The sequence below is a fragment of the Canis lupus genome, chromosome 4 (genome assembly GCF_011100685.1).
Source record: "Canis lupus familiaris isolate Mischka breed German Shepherd chromosome 4, alternate assembly UU_Cfam_GSD_1.0, whole genome shotgun sequence".
Taxonomy (NCBI): domain Eukaryota; kingdom Metazoa; phylum Chordata; class Mammalia; order Carnivora; family Canidae; genus Canis; species Canis lupus.
The window spans coordinates 41,899,614-41,917,151 of NC_049225.1; the positions used below are offsets into that span (position 1 = coordinate 41,899,614).

At 34.4% G+C, this 17,538-nt stretch overlaps 1 protein-coding gene and 1 pseudogene across 6 annotated transcripts in view; one reads left to right on the forward strand and one right to left on the reverse strand.

Moving 5' to 3' along the window:
- RANBP17 (RAN binding protein 17) overlaps positions 1-17,538 on the reverse strand; it is a 301,098-nt gene that overhangs the window by 176,139 nt on the left and 107,421 nt on the right. The gene's annotated exons all lie outside the window — the stretch shown is intronic.
- On the forward strand, positions 9,771-10,174 carry LOC100682737 (annotated as a pseudogene).

A 17,538-nucleotide genomic window follows, 5' to 3' on the forward strand; every position in this document is an offset into this window, starting at 1 on the left:
TAACCATTCATTTCTTCTATTGCCTCTGAGCAAATTGTTTATTAGAGAAAGTTATTTTACACAAATCAAATCAAACTGGGTAAACCATTATATTTGAGGGAAACTTTAGCCATCAGTCAATTAATCCATCATTTTCTCCAGACACTATTGTTTAACGAGCAGATCATATTATCAACAATTTAGAAATCATATGATTCAATTATAACAGTAAATTTATTGACAGTTTCTCTAATACTTTTATTATGAGTAAATTTGGATTTCTCTTTACCTTTGTGAGCAAAGCAAAACCAATTCAGGTATTACAGTCAAATATCAAATAAATATAAAACTCTCTACAAATTTTATAATGATTTGGTTTATTATTACAAAAGGAAAAATAAGCCTTAATGAATTAACTTTGCTAGTAAGATAAAATTTTAACATAAAAATAATTACTAAACTATTTCTTTAATGTGCTACAATACATCTATGAGACCTTAAAGTTATATTAAAAATTCATTTACAAAATGGACCTAAGAAAATATGAATTTGTACTTACAAAAATTAGGAAAAGTTTGTCACTTTAATCTTAATTTTCAAGTCTACTGAATTTATATGAACTGCCAGAGCCATAGTGTGGCTCATTAAATTTCTAAAAATAAGATATCACAGGAGGCATTAAAATAAAAATGTCATATTATTAATATTTATTTATAGACAGCATGAGAAGAAAAATAACACCTTTCTACACCTGCTTGAAAGACCACATTTAAGATCATAATAGAGCAACAGGAGTGATTTCTAGTTCTTAGTAGGAAATGTGTATAACTTTGCTACTTTACCTAAATTAGAAGAAATTTCAGAGACTTTTTTAATCTAAAGATTTTAAAATAGATCCTTTCTATATACACTTGTCTCTTTATAATTTTGGTTGTTAAAGTCCAAAACAATTTAATAATATGTTGTTAAGAGGTGTTTTCTAATTGTTTTAGGTTGACTAATTTTATCTTGCCAATATGAGTTCAAATCCTTCAGAGTTACAGATTATGGCTGAGACTTGTTTTCTATCTCATAAAAGGAGAGTTCTAGACTCACCGTTGAATGACAGAATAGCAAATGCTTGGAAGGAGCTTCTGATTTGATCTAACCCAATTCTCTCACTAATTATATACATAAAAAGAGTCTAGGCCCAGACCACATAGCTAATTATTATATATCAGTGCTGATTAAACAAACATGTTGACTAAAAATAACTTGCATATTCAATAAACATATTCCTGTTGAACAACTACAGTTGCTGCTCATAGCCTCTGTGATCTAACAGTGATAACAAGGGCAGAGTCGTCCAACAGCCAAAGGAACAGCATATGGCCTATGAATTACAAATTCCTAAATATGTCCACAGTTCTCAAAATGCACTCCTCAGAGGCTTAGGATGCCACAGAAACACTTCAGAGCCCCATAACGAGAGAATAAGAACTGAGCCATTGGAACATCTTGCACCCTGAAACTCCTGCATTTATTCCAGTCAGAGTTATTTGCTTTTGCACAATATTTCATTTAAAAAACAACTGACTGTAAGCCAGTCTGAAACCACTATCCTACCCTATGTATATTCCTGGAATCTTCAGAATAAAATATTTTAAGCAAGAAAAGAGTGATCTTAAGGTTTTTATTTAAAGGATACTACTTCATTTTAACATATTTGCCTTAAAAAGATTTACTTGTTACAAAGTAATTATAGGAACATCTGCATGAAAATACTGTAGTCAGTTGTTTGATAGAGGTCGATATTTGCAAGGTACAAATTGTTTAAGTACAGGAAAGCAGTCACTAGTCAATAAATGACATCAGCTATATCTCTTTTTCTGAAGTCCTATATTCATCTACTTTTGTGCCCATTAAGTACTTTCTTATTATTAATTTATTTTAAGCAAATTACTATATCCTCTTTTAAAATACTGCAGAAAAGACTTTTATGTTACTTTTTCTCCAAATATCTGTAATATACACTCCCTTCATATAAAGCACATATTTAACAGCAGGCTTCTTTCTGTGATTTTAGTTTCCCTGACAAAAAGATAATGCCACCTTCTAGAGTGGGTTATGACAAACATTAAATGATTCTTGAAAACATTTAGCTCTCTGTAATTTTACTTGTTTTTTATTTATAGTTATAATTAAGAAAAGCAATGTAAAAAGGATATTAGTTTGAACCTTTTAATCCAAAGATGATTCATATGTGAATGCTACGGTAGTAAAATCATTCATGATGTTCCTGATCATCCTCAAGATATTAGCAACAGGAGAATTCCTCTTTGATCTAAACAACTTATCAGCATTAATTAATCATCTCTTTCACTACAAATATTTCATTAACACTGAAAACAATAATAATATTTAAGTATAGCATGTGCCTAGGGTGATGTATTTCAAAAAATTATTTCAACTGGTACATACAGGACTTCCTTTAACAAATAAAAATATACTTTCATATTGTATCACAAATTAGATTGTGAAGACGGTAGTGGTAGTTAGCCTCCTTTGTTTTGGGAGATATGTTGCTCTGTGCCCACCAATGGTTCAGAAAAACTGAGGAACCATAATATAAAAAAGAAGTAAATGGGTGATATCAATTACTGAAATGGCTCACTGCTTACTATGACGTAATATAATCCTGAATGTTTACAGCTTTTAGGGGACAACTCAAATGCCTTTAGATATTCAATATTTACCACTATTTCATACCATTGTAGGAAAAACTGAGGCATGACAGTACATAGTCAATGGCTCAACACCAGCCAGTGGGAGAATCAAGATTTAAGTCTAGTTAGCCAGGTGCCCCAAGATTAAGGATTTTATTACAAGATCATATTGCCATTGAACACATATTGTGCATTTAACTATCCATGAAAATTACTGAATATTTACAATAGGGCTGAAAGTTGTTATGAGATATATTATCTACATTATTATACTTTAGGCTTTCCATGGTCTTTTCTTATTATTATTAAGCATAGATCTATTTTCAAAAATACACTAATGCTCAGAGATGTGACAAAGCTATTTATTTTCTATGTTTTATCTAAAATTACTTTAGACTTACAGAATAACTGTAAAAATAGTTACAAACAATTTTTATGTATCCTTCACTCACATTCCCTATATGGTCACAAAGCTCTTAAAAGAAGTGGCTAGGCCCTAAAAAAAGCTTTCTGACTCCAAGTGACATGTGTCTTTCAATTACACAATCAGTCCAACTACAGATGAGCCATGCAAGGTACAAGAAATTATCAGGTGGCATGACAGTCCACTACAAATATTTAGGTATTTTTCATAGAGTATGCTAGAGTTTAATAATCCCATATTAGAATCTAAAAGTACATATAGGATACTGATTTTCAATACTAAAGAGACTTTCACAAGGACCTCAGTAAGAAGCAAAAGTACTACAGCATCATTTCCTCATCTGTAATTTCCTACAGTTTTGGATCTTTATATGGATTAAGGTGACAAAAGAAGTATAGTGCCTGGAACAACAGCAGCCACTAAGGAGTTGGTAGCTGCTATCATATAATGGATATTCGGTTCAAATATGTTTCATGATATATTATGTTTCAGGCCCTTTGATACACAGAAGAATGCCAGAGTTATAATCACTGAATCCCTATCAATGGGATCACATTATATAGATAGAAAGAACTAAATGTTCTTAGGCTTGTTAAGATGCCAGCTATTAACAATAACCTGTATATGTCATTCAGGTTGAAGAGAAAAAGCTATCAATTCTTTGACACTAAAAGTAGGCACTCAAGTGGAAGAGCAATAGCTAAGAGTACTATTATAAGAATAAAAGTTTTATTCCTCCAACATTTTATTATGAGAATTTTCAACACAGAGAAAAGCTAAAAGAACAGTACAATGAATAGCCATCATCTAGATTTTATAATTAAATTTGCTCTATGTCACACTATTACATATCTTGCCATCTGTCTATCCATCCATTAAACCATCAGTTAGGTGTTTTTAAGCCCTTGAATTCATCACAGTTTTTAGTAACTGCATGAATATGGTCGCTGTTAGATGGGCTCCTGAACCTCAAAACTCTAATCACCTCCATGATTGTGAGTTTCATAGGGAGATAATGCAAAATACATAGCCAGAAATCATCACTGTTTTAACTAGAGCTTTGGCCATAAATCTCTATTAGGATCATAATAAAGTAGACTAGACTACACGTGAGCTGTAAAGTCTTCTACTTAGGCCTATGGCTCCTTTCAGCCAGACCTTACTCCATGGGATCCTACTGCTCAATAGTGACATAAAGCTGAGGAAATAAAAATCCAGGAAAACCCACATTCTAGGATTGGGAGAGGGAGAGCTAAGAAGACTTAAGGAGGACTGTCTATATTTCCTCTTAATTCTAGACTAGACCACCAGGTTCTAGAGTACCAAGTGACAGTCTCCATGCAGATCAGGTGGGCTGATGCTGGTATGGGTAAGTACAATGGTTTTATGGGCAGCCCTGGTGGCGCAGCGGTTTAGCGCCTGCCTTTGGCCCAGGGCGCGATCCTGGAGACCCTGGATCGAGTCCCGCGTCAGGCTCTCTGCATGGAGCCTGCTTCTCCCTCTACCTGTGTCTCTGCCTCTCTCTCTCTCTGTGTCTCTATGAATAAATAAAATCTAAAAAAGAAAACCAAAAAAAAAATTTTAAAAAAAAATAAAATAAAATATTTCCATACATTCTATGATACCCCTCTTTCCAAAATGAAGAGCTTAATTCCACTTCCTTGAGTATGGGCTGAACTTATTGACTCACTTCTAACCCAAAGAATATAGCTGAAGGGACAGTGCGTCACTTCCAAGAGTAGGTCATAAAAAAGTATAGTGGCTCAGTCCCGGCTCTCTCTCTTGGATCACTTACTTTGGGAAAGTTAGCTGCCATGCCTGAAAGACAGTCAAGCAGCCCTCTTGGAGAGCTTCATGAATGACCAAGTCATTCTACAAGCTGATCCTTCAACCCCAGTCAAGTTAGCAGTGACTACAGCACCAGCTGAACATCTTGACAGAACTTCATGACAGACCCTAAGCCAGAGCCACTCAGCTAAGCTGCATGCAAATTCCTGTCCATCAGGAACTATGTGAAATAAAATGTTTGTTCCTAACTTTGAGGGTAACCTGTTCCCTAGTATTACATAATGAATGTAGGAGGCAACTAGAAAGAACACTGCCTTTTTTCTTTTAAGACTTTTATTTCTTAGAGAGAGAGAGAGAGAGAAAACACACACAAGTAGGTGGAGTGGCAGGAAGAGGGAGAGAGAGGAGAGGGAGAAGCAGGCTCCCCACTGAGCAGCAAGACCAATGTGGGGCTTGATCCCAGAACCCTGGGATCAGTATCTGAGCTGAAGGCAGACACTTAACTGCTTAACCTACTGAGCCACCCAGGTGCTCCAGAAGAACTCCTTCTACAATAGCTTCCTCTTCTCTGTGTCAAAACTTAACTTCTACACATTTTTAGCTGCTTCCCTCTCTTGGAACCTCAGACTTCTCTTCAGGTCTTCTTTTCACCTCAGTTTTCCCATGTCTGGTTCCTTTGTTCCCCACCTTCTGCCTTAGAGGAAGGCAATTAGTTCTCAAAACTTTCTTCAACTCAAGGACCCTTTTTTACAGAATGCAAGATTCCCCCAAACTCTAGATTTTATCTATTTCCATTTGTCAGTAACTCAAATCAATAAAGTAGCAAGACTTTACAAACTTTCGTGGACCTATAGACTGCTTTGGAAGGGCCAGTAAATGAAAAAATGTTTGTCTTCACGGAGTGCTAGAAATAAATTGCAAACCTATCTAGATTACCAGTAAAAATACAAGGATTTCCCAATTTTAAAGTTCCAAAAATATCTAGAAAAGTCTATGGCTTACACTCTGAGACTTTCTGCTTATCAAAAATAAAAATCTAGAGGCTCATGAAAAGATATACATGATAGGGTGAATATATGAAAAGTTTTTATATTTAAATAGTTAAAAACTAGGTCACTAACAGTAAATTAAGAAAGTTACTAGATCATCTGAGTTTGAATGATCTCTCCACTAGCAAAAAAGTCACCAAATAAAAAAATCCTTAATGGTGTTGAATTCATCATAAACATTAAAAATTAGTAAGAGATTCTTTTTCTTTTTTTTTTAAGATTTTATTTATTTATTCATGAGAGACACACACAGAGAGAGGGAGGCAGAGACACAGGCAGAGGGAGAAGCAGGCTCCATGCAGGGAGCCTGACGTGGGACTCGATCCTGGGTCTCCAGGATCACACCCTGGGCCGAAGACGGCGCTAAACCACTGAGCCACCTGGGCTGCCCGAAATTATTTTTCATTTCCTCCCCCCCCACCACCTTAATTACTTTCCTGAGCTACAGTATCCTTGCTGTTTTGCAAATACACCAAACAAGCTCTTGTGTCAGACTCCTTGTATTCACTGTTCCTGGCATTACCACAGATATCATTATGACTTGTTTCAGACCTTATTCAGATTTTTTGCTAAAATGTCATCAGAAAGACCTTCTATAAATATCTTATATAAAACAATCCCACTCCCTGGCCTCTATATTCTATTTTATCTTCTTCTTGGCACTTATTGCTTATTTTTTAATTATTTTTTTATACTATCTCACCAACTAGACTATTAAAAACAACAAAAATATTTTACTTTATTCTTGCTCTTCCCTGTCTCCCAGAAGATTTTGAGACAGGTTACAAATTTAACACAACTTCAAATTCTACTTGAAGTTATATTAAATGTAACATGAGTCATAGATGATTTTAAACCTCCAAAATACATCTTTCTAAGGTCTCTAAACTTTGCCCATCTCTATTTGGCATTTTGCTTTTACATTGTTCTGTCTGCTTGTTTTTTAACATGGAAAGTACTCCCAAGAAGTGATGAAATGAATTATGAGAAAGTCACAAAAATATTCATGTGGTTCAGAATGGCTGCGTACTTTGGAAAGCAAGGAATGCAGTTTGTTAGGTCGTTTTACAGTTTCTTACATTTTCAGAAGATACTAGTTGGGAGTTGGTTGAGGACTAGTTTAGGTCTACGTCCTCTTGGCCAATTCCAAACTCTCCTTTTATGCAGCACCTATCACTGTAGTCAAGACATACTATGACAAGTCCTCAGGTTTTATACCACTGCAGCCATCATATGCATTATAAAGAAAAAAAATACAAGTCACAAAGAAGGTGGTAATTATATCATGATAAGCCTAAGAGTAATGCCTTTTTGACTTGGGTTTTTTTTTTTTTTTTTTTTTAGAGATTTTATTTATTTATTCATGAGAGACACAGAGAGAGACAGAGACAGAGACAGAGACACAGGCAGAGGGAGAAGCAGGCTCCATGCAGGGAGCCTGAAAGACTCGATTCCAGGCCTCCAGGATCATGCCCTGGGCTGAAGGCGGCGCCAACCGCTGAGCCACCTGGGCTGCCCAGCCTTTTTGACTTGTAAGGATATTATAAACTGACAATGGGTTATTTAACCTCTTTTGGAGAATATGCTGCCATTTCTAACTTTGCAGTTGGTATTACTGCTTTGGCTAAGAATTTATATGTGAAGGGCTATTATAAAGCCCTTGATTATAACGTGAATATATCTCATGGCAGCTTCTGTTCTTTATTTTATGTTGTTATTTGCTATTTATATTGTCATGGTGCTAAGCCACAATGAGGCTGAGATCAGAAAGCACACTGAACTAAGGAGAGCTTCAAATCCAAGCAATGATCTTAGCTCAAAAGTCAGTGCACTGGGCTTTTTACTGTTCTAAATAATGCTCTCAATGTTATAACTCATAAACAAGACTCAACAGGGATAGAATGAACATATGCACAATTTAACTAACAAGTTTTAGTGTCATGGGATTTTTTTTTTTAATATGGAGGCAATATATTTCTTCCATTTCCCTCTTTGAGACATCAAAAGTCTTTTACAATCAGGCCCCAGGCAACTGTTCCATATTTTACCTCTCTTCATTGCTTAGAATATTGTTGCATTCATACATTTATTATTTCATCTGAAGAGCCAGAAGACTACTGACCTATTCTCATACTGTTAATAAAATATATAGAGTACTGAAAAATAGCCTAAAGTTTAAAGGGTATTACCTACCCACAAAAATGTTAGGCTTAGAAATAGTATAATGTCTATTCCCTCAAGTGGCAAAATGCAGATTCCAAATCCAGCCCTGAGCATTCAAAGTGCATGAGACTACAGACTTTGAAAAGATGTATTTGGGGGTGGGGGAAGAAATCTTTACAAAATATCAAGAGGCTATGATTCATGTAATACATAAACAATAACCTGAATATAACAAATGCATTTGACCTTCAAGGTAATAAAAACAAATGTAAAAAGAGTCTCCAGTTTTCTATTACTGCTAAGTTTATTTTCCTCGTAAGTTTCACCCCATTATGGTACAATAATCCCTCATTACTGTAGCACAATAATGCATAGTCTATACTCCACCTATAGTTGTCTTGTGTCTATTTAGTTTTATAGCAAGCAAGCAATTTGAGAATATGGTAATAAAGCCTCAATCACAGTAATGATGTATGATGGGTTGTAATTTCTCTGTGCTAATGGGTTACAAACAGTATTACAGTGATGACGGGAATCTCATTGATTCATTATATGACTGCAATAATATCAAAACGACTTAATATAGATCACTATTAAGTCATGTACATGCTACTAACAACCTCTATATTTCACTATATAGATATATAGGGAAATAAAATTAATACTAGTCTTTCTATATAAAAGTTCACACAGCACAAAACATTTTGTGTTGAGTACCCTAAATCAATGTTTAAAGTTGGAATTACTGCATTGAACTGGTTCTTTGAAAAGAAAACCATTGATTTTAATCTGCTTGAAGCAATCAATTACTCCCTGTCCTCTTTATTCCAAACTGTAATGAAAACTAAACTGCGTTGTCTTGAAAACTAAATGTGAAGATGATCATAAACAGAATTTAAACTCCATGGATTATTCATATCTACCCATTTAGATTTGCCATTTCCATTATGAGTACATTTGCCACGAGCATTTAATGGACATCTAAAAGGGAATTCATTAAAGCAGGAGCTGTTGGCAGCACTTATGGGCTTCAGACTGCTTTATGCTTGCCTTTAATAGCTCACTATTATAAAAGTGATATATTGTGTTCATCCCATTAGTAGTTTGCAGAAAGGTCTGCAAGAGATAACAAATCCTTCTGAATATTTTCAGAACTGAAAGTAAATCACTGTTTGTTTGTTTGAAGTATCATATTCTACCAATACACAATTTTAGAGTCTACTAAATTTAGTTCTTTTAAGCCAAATAAGATTTTAGCAACCACAGATTCATTTTATGAAGCAGGCACCACCTTTTTGGAATATTCTATAGTTATTAACCTGAGGTATTAGTAGATGTCAGGCAATTTAACCAATTACTTGAAGGTATGGTATGCATTTCTATGAGTTAATAGCAAAACATCATCACCAAAAGCAAAGCTAGTTGGAGTATTCCTATACAATTGCCTACTGCCACTATTCAGGAGGTATGAAAGGATTCTTTCTGGTATCTTGGATGCATTATAAAAGAGCTTCTGAGAAGAATGACATTCATAGGTCGTATTTGTTTTTTGCCCTACAGTGGGCACAGAAAATGGATGTGAAGAAAAAAAAAAAACCACGATTTTAATGTTAAAGCTTATTAACGTAATGCAATAAAATCCTAACTGGGCCTTTCTCACTCACGGCCATTTTGGTGGCTGCTGTTGGTTGGGGCCGTCCCGCATCTAAGGCAGGAAGATGGTGGCCGCAAAGAAGACGAAAAAGTCGCTGGAGTTGATCAACTCTAGGCTCCAACTTGTTATGAAAAGTGGAAAGTACGTGCTGGGGTACAAGCAGACCCTAAAAATGATCAGACACGGCAAAGCGAAACTGATCATCCTGGCCAACAACTGCCCGGCTTTGAGGAAATTTGAAATATAATACTACACCATGTTGGCCAAAACTGGTGTCCATCACTACAGTAGCAATAATATTGAATTGGGCACAGCATGTGGGAAATACTACAGAGTATACACGCCGGCTATCATTGATCCAGGTGATTCTGAAATCATTAGAAGCATGCCAGAACAGACTGGTGAAAAGTAAATCACACAAAATATTTCTTTAATAAAACTGGCCAGAGCTTGTTTAAAAAAAAAATCCTAACTGGGAAGGGAGACTATGGAAAGGATATATGCAATTTCAGCATATAACCTCTATAATGCCTGGGCCTGAGCCATGCTTTATTTCAAATCTAATATATTTTACTTAAAAGATAACTCAAAGTTTATAGTGGGGTCAGCAGCAATGCCTCTATATTAGAAAGGGCAGATCAATTTTATCCATATAGGGAAGAGTCCCAAAGTCACATATTTGATTTTACAATTCATCAGCTACTTATTTTTCACAGAAAATTTGCCTTTCTAATCTTGTTTTGCTTATAGTAAATTAGCCAGTGTATCCCTTATTACACACACCAGGCATCGCTGAAATGTGTTAATTGTTGTAGAATGGAAATTATTAGAGGTAATCTAAATTTATATATTTAAAGTCTGTAGATCTCTGTGCAGATAGTAAGAATGGATCCTATTATGATGTTTTAAGGACTAAAAACTGATCTTTTAAGTCTCTACATTATAAGTTCCCTCATTTATTGAAACTGATGTTACAATTGATTTCACTGATATAAATACGGAAATGTCTAAAGTTTACATACACATCTACACAAAAATAATAATAGGTACAAAAGTAAGAGTATGAGAAGGATAAAGGGTTATTTTAAAGCTTATACTGTTTAGAAATACAAGTACTTCCAAAGCCCATCAAATGCAATTCTCAAATTTCATTCATAGCTTCCTAATTTCTTCAGAGTTACAATCTCCAATAATGTAATTGATTGGCCCAGCCCAAGAACAGTATGGGAAAGCTGGGCTGCTTCCTAAGCCTTTGAAACATGACACCGAATTCATCACAATTCAGATTCTGATATTTAATCTTACAGTATCTATGATATTCCTGGTTAAGTAATATAATTCATATTTCTAAATATTTAAGTTACTTCATCTATTCATATGATTGGGTTAGAATGTTCATACAATGCACATATAGGAATCTAATCATACAATGATACTCATATACTGCATATACTCATACAATGCACATATAGGAACCTAATCATATTAAAAGTTATGATCTAGTGGGAAATAACTTTCCATTAGAATCTGAAGCAGAGTTAAGTAAATGCCTCTTCTGTTTTAGAGATACTATAGAAATATTCTAATATCCAATGAATATTTTCTGCTTCTCCACATGTTATGCTAAACACAAGGGCATAAAAAATGGGATTTGTACCCAACAAGTTGTATCTAAGTCCATGCTGACTTAATTGCACTGCTACAGAATCGAGTAAAGAACTACTTATTTAGGTCCCAATGGTAAAATATCAGGCAGTTCTGAATAATGAATGCTTGTTGCTTTCCCATCCAAAATATTTCTCTTACTCAAAATTAGTACTGACATTTTTGAGTAATAAACACAAAACAATGCATCTCAAAAAGCTAATGTATTAGGGTAAAATAACTAGCTTCATGTCTGGCAAAATTCTAGAGGAAGATAATCTCTTCTTCCCAGTGACTAGGAGTCACTCTTTACTATAGCAAACTCAATGAAATGTATTAACTTCAGTTCATAACTTATAAGTCATCTGGAGAATTAACCAATAGAAAGAAATAAAAGCCCAATTTATTCTTACCTATGTGTTGGCAAAAGAGACAAGGCATATCAGAGTAGAATTACTTTTGTTTTCCTCATAATTAAATGTATACAGTGTCATTATCATGATGAAACAAATTAATGTTTTATAAGATCGACAATGAATTTATTATTATATATAAAGGTCACCTATAAAACAAATTACATAATGCACAAGTGCATTTTAAGGTCAGACTATCAATGTCAGAATACAAGGCAGATTTTTTTTTCCCTCTAATTAAAAAAAAAGCTTTTGAAAAACAAGTTGTCTTGAAAACAGCCTCACAGCCACAAAGTTAATTCACCTTCCAACTTAAAAAATAGCATCAAGGTGCAAAGCCAAACTTCAATTAGCTAAGATCACTTGTCTGAAGAACAATCATAAATTTCTTCTTATACCTAGCATATGGAAGTCATCAGATACAGAACAGGGAGATTCTTGTTTCTGCCCTTAATCATTCTGACATTAAATGAAAGAATCCATGGCAATCCAAAATAGACCTTCATGGTGACCACGCATGTCAATGTTACTAGCCCTAGTTTTCTGAGTCTACCTTTGGTTTCAAGACATCTACAAACACAGTCAAAAACTATCAAAATTACAAGGGTGCTAGATGGATGGATTTTAAGTCTCTCTAATATCTTACAAATTCAAACTGCAACTAGGAAAACCTATTTGTTTCAGCATATGTCTTTCTCACCACATACACATAAATCCTTTTAAGACTTCTGGAATTAAAAATGAGTAAGTATCCTAAAAATGATTACATTATATAGCAAAGAGAATTTTTAAAGATATGATTAATCATTAATAGCTTAGGTGGGTTGGAGAATTAATGGACAGATGATTTGTGTTTCTCTCTGGGGACCAGGAAGCTTTAAAAAACTAAGGCTGGCTGATGCTGAGTGAGATCATGCCTGAGTGTGACTTACCTGACCAGAAAAGAAATTGGCTTAACATATAGACTGACTTGCCCTCACCTGGACCCTTAGAGTGTGATCCCTGGTTCAGATGATGATGGATCAGATCGTTCTCAAGGAGGAAGAAACCCGAGTTGGATAGGTTTGCCACAAGCCCTTCACAGGAAGATGTCAGTCTTCTGTGCAAGACAAAAAAGAAAAGAAAAAGTACAGTGGCAGTGGATGAATTCTCCTTTCTTAGGAGAAGAAAAAAGTCAGGTATGCATATTCTCCATTAGCTACCTCTTTTCTGTACACAGGCAAAGAAAGTCTCTGCAAAAGTTGGGAGAGACAAAGGTATCAAAAGTCTAAATCACTCTGGAATGGAGATTACAATAATAAAGATGCTAATTATAACTGATTATTTTCAATGGCTCCTTAAAATTTCATTTTGGGAAAATTGATAATGAAAAGTTTGCTTTCATGGGCAAAGTAATTAGTCCTAAAACATTTTTAAAAATGCTTAAGTTTGAATATGGAAGATGTCAACAATCCAGTGTCAATTCAAATGATTAAATTATTTTCAGATATGGAAGCTACTGTAATGGTGATTTAAAAGAATATATTTTTCCAGGGTTCAAATTATCTGGCATTTGGAAATTCCAGTATTTGATATGTCTCTAACATGTTCTAGTCAGGTTTTCCATAGGTATAAAATATCCTTACTGAAGTTTTCAAACAAGAATTTTAAAAATACTGTGTTTTTTTCCTACAATATTGATGATTTTCTTCCTTTAATTTTAGAATCTGTATTCAAAAACATCTCATCAGTGTTTTTTACAGATATGCACATTTTATTTTAGAGAATTAGTAAACTCCAGGATTTTACAATGTCCATTTTGCCCTCCTAAATACAATTAATTTCTTATTTTTATTTGGCTTTTTTTTTCATTGCTTCATCAATTCTAAAATTAACTGTTCTCCTTCATGGCCAAGTCTGGAATTTCAATGTTCTGTATGTATAGGTATCACTTAATCTTTATTTAAAAAAAATGGGTAGGCCAAATCTCCATTTCACATGAAAGAGATGATATGAAGATGATACAGAAATTAATTTATAAGTAATACCTTAATAAAGAACTAGAAATAAGACTGGTTGCAAAAGTTCAATAACTATTATAAAAATCTAGTAGACCAACTAATTAATAGCTGACAAAATTATATGAAATCAAAATTCTTTCCTCAATTCTAGTTCTCACCCCCCATTCTATAAAATACCCAGAAACTACTAGGTCCAGTAGTCTATGTTCTTTATATAGTTCAAGAAGCAAATAATAAACTTGATATCTGTGCTGAATATCACTATAAAAGCTTATAAAATTTAGTACTTAAACTGAAGTATGAAAGGAAATTATTATAAAACAAGACTTGACAACAGTATTATTATTCTTAATTATAATATGATGCTAGGTTAGTTCAAATGCTTTATGGACTCATTTTGCATATATAAGTAGATGAAGGGTTTTTTTAAGGAGGGGGAAGTTGTAAAATACAGGAAATTCCAGAAAAGAGCCAAAATACTCTCTACAAAGCACAAAAATAGAAGAATTAGTATTTAGCTTTACCAGAATATCATGGGTATTCTATTTATACTTCATGAGCATTATAGATCAATTAAGATACTCCATGTTTAGTTAAAATGAGTTTGCCAATGCTGAAAGAAAACTCAAGAATGAATTCTTCATGATACCAATTTATCATAGAAATAGCTGAATCTTTAAGACTCCTAAACCATGCAGTAATAATAGAATAAAGCTAACCTGTGCTTTCTCAAAGCAGTACTTGCCTTACATGATAAATTAATTTAAAAAATGGACTATTTAAGATCCATTCAAGTTTTACTACATGTTCAAAGGTAGAGAAAATGTGAAACATTACATTATTTAACCTGAATTTGTGATTAGTTTCCAATTTAGTATCAAAATTGTTAATGACAACTAAGAAAAAAATTGAATGCCAAATGAAGTAAGTTCATTTGGAACCTGGGTACAATTTTTGCCTAGCTATTCTAGAGCATATCTTCAAAGATCAAAGCCAAATTACTAAATTTCAGTGTTTCTCTAGTATTTTACAGCTGTTTAACAAGTATTTCCACAATCATTACGTGAATATTAACTATTAGTGAATATATGAGCTAGTATGTATAGATACTAACTTTAATTCCTTCACTTAAATAGAAAGTAAAAGAGGAAAATTAGATGAAAGTAAGGTTAGAAATGGCAGTTTTCCAGCAAGAGGCTGGAACTCAAAGAGTAAGAGTGTACAAGCCTCTGAAGGAAGACCAATTGGGTTTGAATCATGGCTCTCCCACTTACTAACTGTGCAACACTAAGCAAGTGAAATAACCTCTCTGAGCCTCAGTTTTCCCACAAAACCATGGAGGTAAGGTTAAGTATACTGTAGGGCTGTTGTGAAAGTCAAACTCAGATTGTGCATGTGGCACAGTAATAAGCAAGCACGCAGAAATTGCTAAGTAAATGGCAGCTATTATCATTATACTTTACTGAATTTTTCTCCCAAGGGATTTAAAAGCCTACCAAAGAGAAATTATAAATTACAGGTTTTTTGTGATAATTAAAACATATAATATACTCATTTATTATTTCATTTCACAAATATTTACCATCAGAAAATATGCCAGGTGCTGGGGATACAATGGTGAACAAGACAGACACAATTCCTTCCCTTATAGAGTTTTATATTTTTGTGAGGACAGACAAATAATTCCATTAATTATAGCTACAAGTAATCACAAGGTGATAAGTGCTTTGAAACTAAAGACCAAGTGATATGACTTCATATAACTAGAGGCCCTAAGATGGGAAGGCAGGGTGAGAGAAGGCTGACCACAGAAAACATGTAGCTAGGCAAAAAGAAGACAAAGATCATCCCATGTAGAAGAAACAGTACATGCAAAGGCCACGGGAAAGTATTTGGAGAACTGAGGAATTTAAAAAATGCCAGAGTACCTACAGAAAAGAGAAAAAAGGGAAAATAGTACAGGATAAGGCTGGAAAGGAGGATAGAAAACAGCTTCTTCAGCAGATTCTATAAGCCAAGTAAATAAGATTTTGGTCCTAATCCTAAAAACAATGAGAATCTACTGATTTTCATTTTAATCTTTGGCTATGGCATATTATGAACCACTTGGAAAGATGCAAGAATGGATATGGGTAAACTAGCAGGAAGCTGTCACATAGGTCACAGAGAGGTGGCCTGGACCAGGAACATACCAATACAGATAAAATGATACAAAACCAAATATTTTCAAAGGAGAATTGAAACGTCTTAGTGGCTAAAAACAGTACATTCTAGGTTACTGACATGGGCATCAGATGCTTTTATTGAATACAGAAATCTAAAGCAACTTTTACAAGGGATGTAAATGAGTTCTTTTTAGAGACTCTTGAATTTACAGTGACAAGTAGATGTCAAATAAACAACTGGATACATACACCAAAAGTTCAAGAGGTGCCTGGGTGGTGTAGTCAATTGAGTGCCTGACTTTTGGTTTTGGCTTGGTCATGATCTCAGGGTTTTAAGATCGAGCCCCACTGAGTGTGGAGTCTGCTTGGGACTCTCTCTGCCTCTCCTCCTTCAGTTCCACCACCACTCTCTTATTAAATAAATAATAAATATCTTAAAAAAAAAAAAGTTCAGAAGACAGGCCTAGCTAGAGATACATATTTGAACTCATCAGTAAATAGATGGTAACTGAAGACACAGGAGTTTATGAGACTAGAGAGAAATCAGAGAAGAGAGACATGACAGACCTAAGCCTAGCACTGAAAAACTCCAACATTTAAAATAGGTCAGATTTAGGATAATTACTATACAAAGCTGAGAAGAAATTGTCAGAGAGCTTCGAAAAAAAAAATCAAGAGAGCATGGTGTCAGAGAACCTAAGAGAAGGAACTGTTTCAAGGATAAAGTGGTTGATTACATTGAATGCTGCTAAAAGTTCATTAAGATAAGGGTAGGAAAGTAATATAGCAGCTTTATAAGTACTGCAGTCAGAGGTGATCTCAGCTCAAGCAACAGTGGTGCAGTTATTTTATGTCAGGGATGTCAAGCTGTTTCTTAAAAGATCAGATAACAAATATTTTAGGCATATGGGCCAATTACTCAACGCTGTCATTGTTGCCCCAAAGCAGCCATAGGCAATAAGTAAATGAATGGGGGTGGTTGTTTTCAAATAAAACTTTATTTATAAAACAGGCCCTCAGACCATAGTTTCAAGATTGTTTTATATCAATCAAGTCTCTGATCAAATATTACCAGTTCAGCAAGGCCTCCCATGTTCTCCTAATGTAGAGTCTTCCTCCCATCACTCTATTAATCATCTTGCATTACTGCATTCACAGTGTTTATCTGTTACCTTAAATTGCCTTTCTGATTTGCTTAGTTACTAAATGTTTCTTTCTGCTTCCTCTGGAAGGTAAACTTTGTGAGAAGAGAGATCAGGCTTACACATTTCAGGTTTTCATATCTTTAGCAGCTAAAGCAGGAATGTAGTTCCCAGCGCATTCAATGAATATTTATTTTTTGATATTTATTTTTTTTATAAATGAATATTTATTCTTTTTGGAAAGAATGATTTCTTCTTCTAACCACGATGCTCCCGGCTTACTCACATGCCTTAAGCAACAAGGAAACTGGATTGAATCAAAGAAGCAACTGGAAAACAGGCAGTGCAGTACTAGGATCCCTGTGAAAGGGGAAACAAACAGGGTGAGCACTCTAGACTGTGAAGAAGGGGT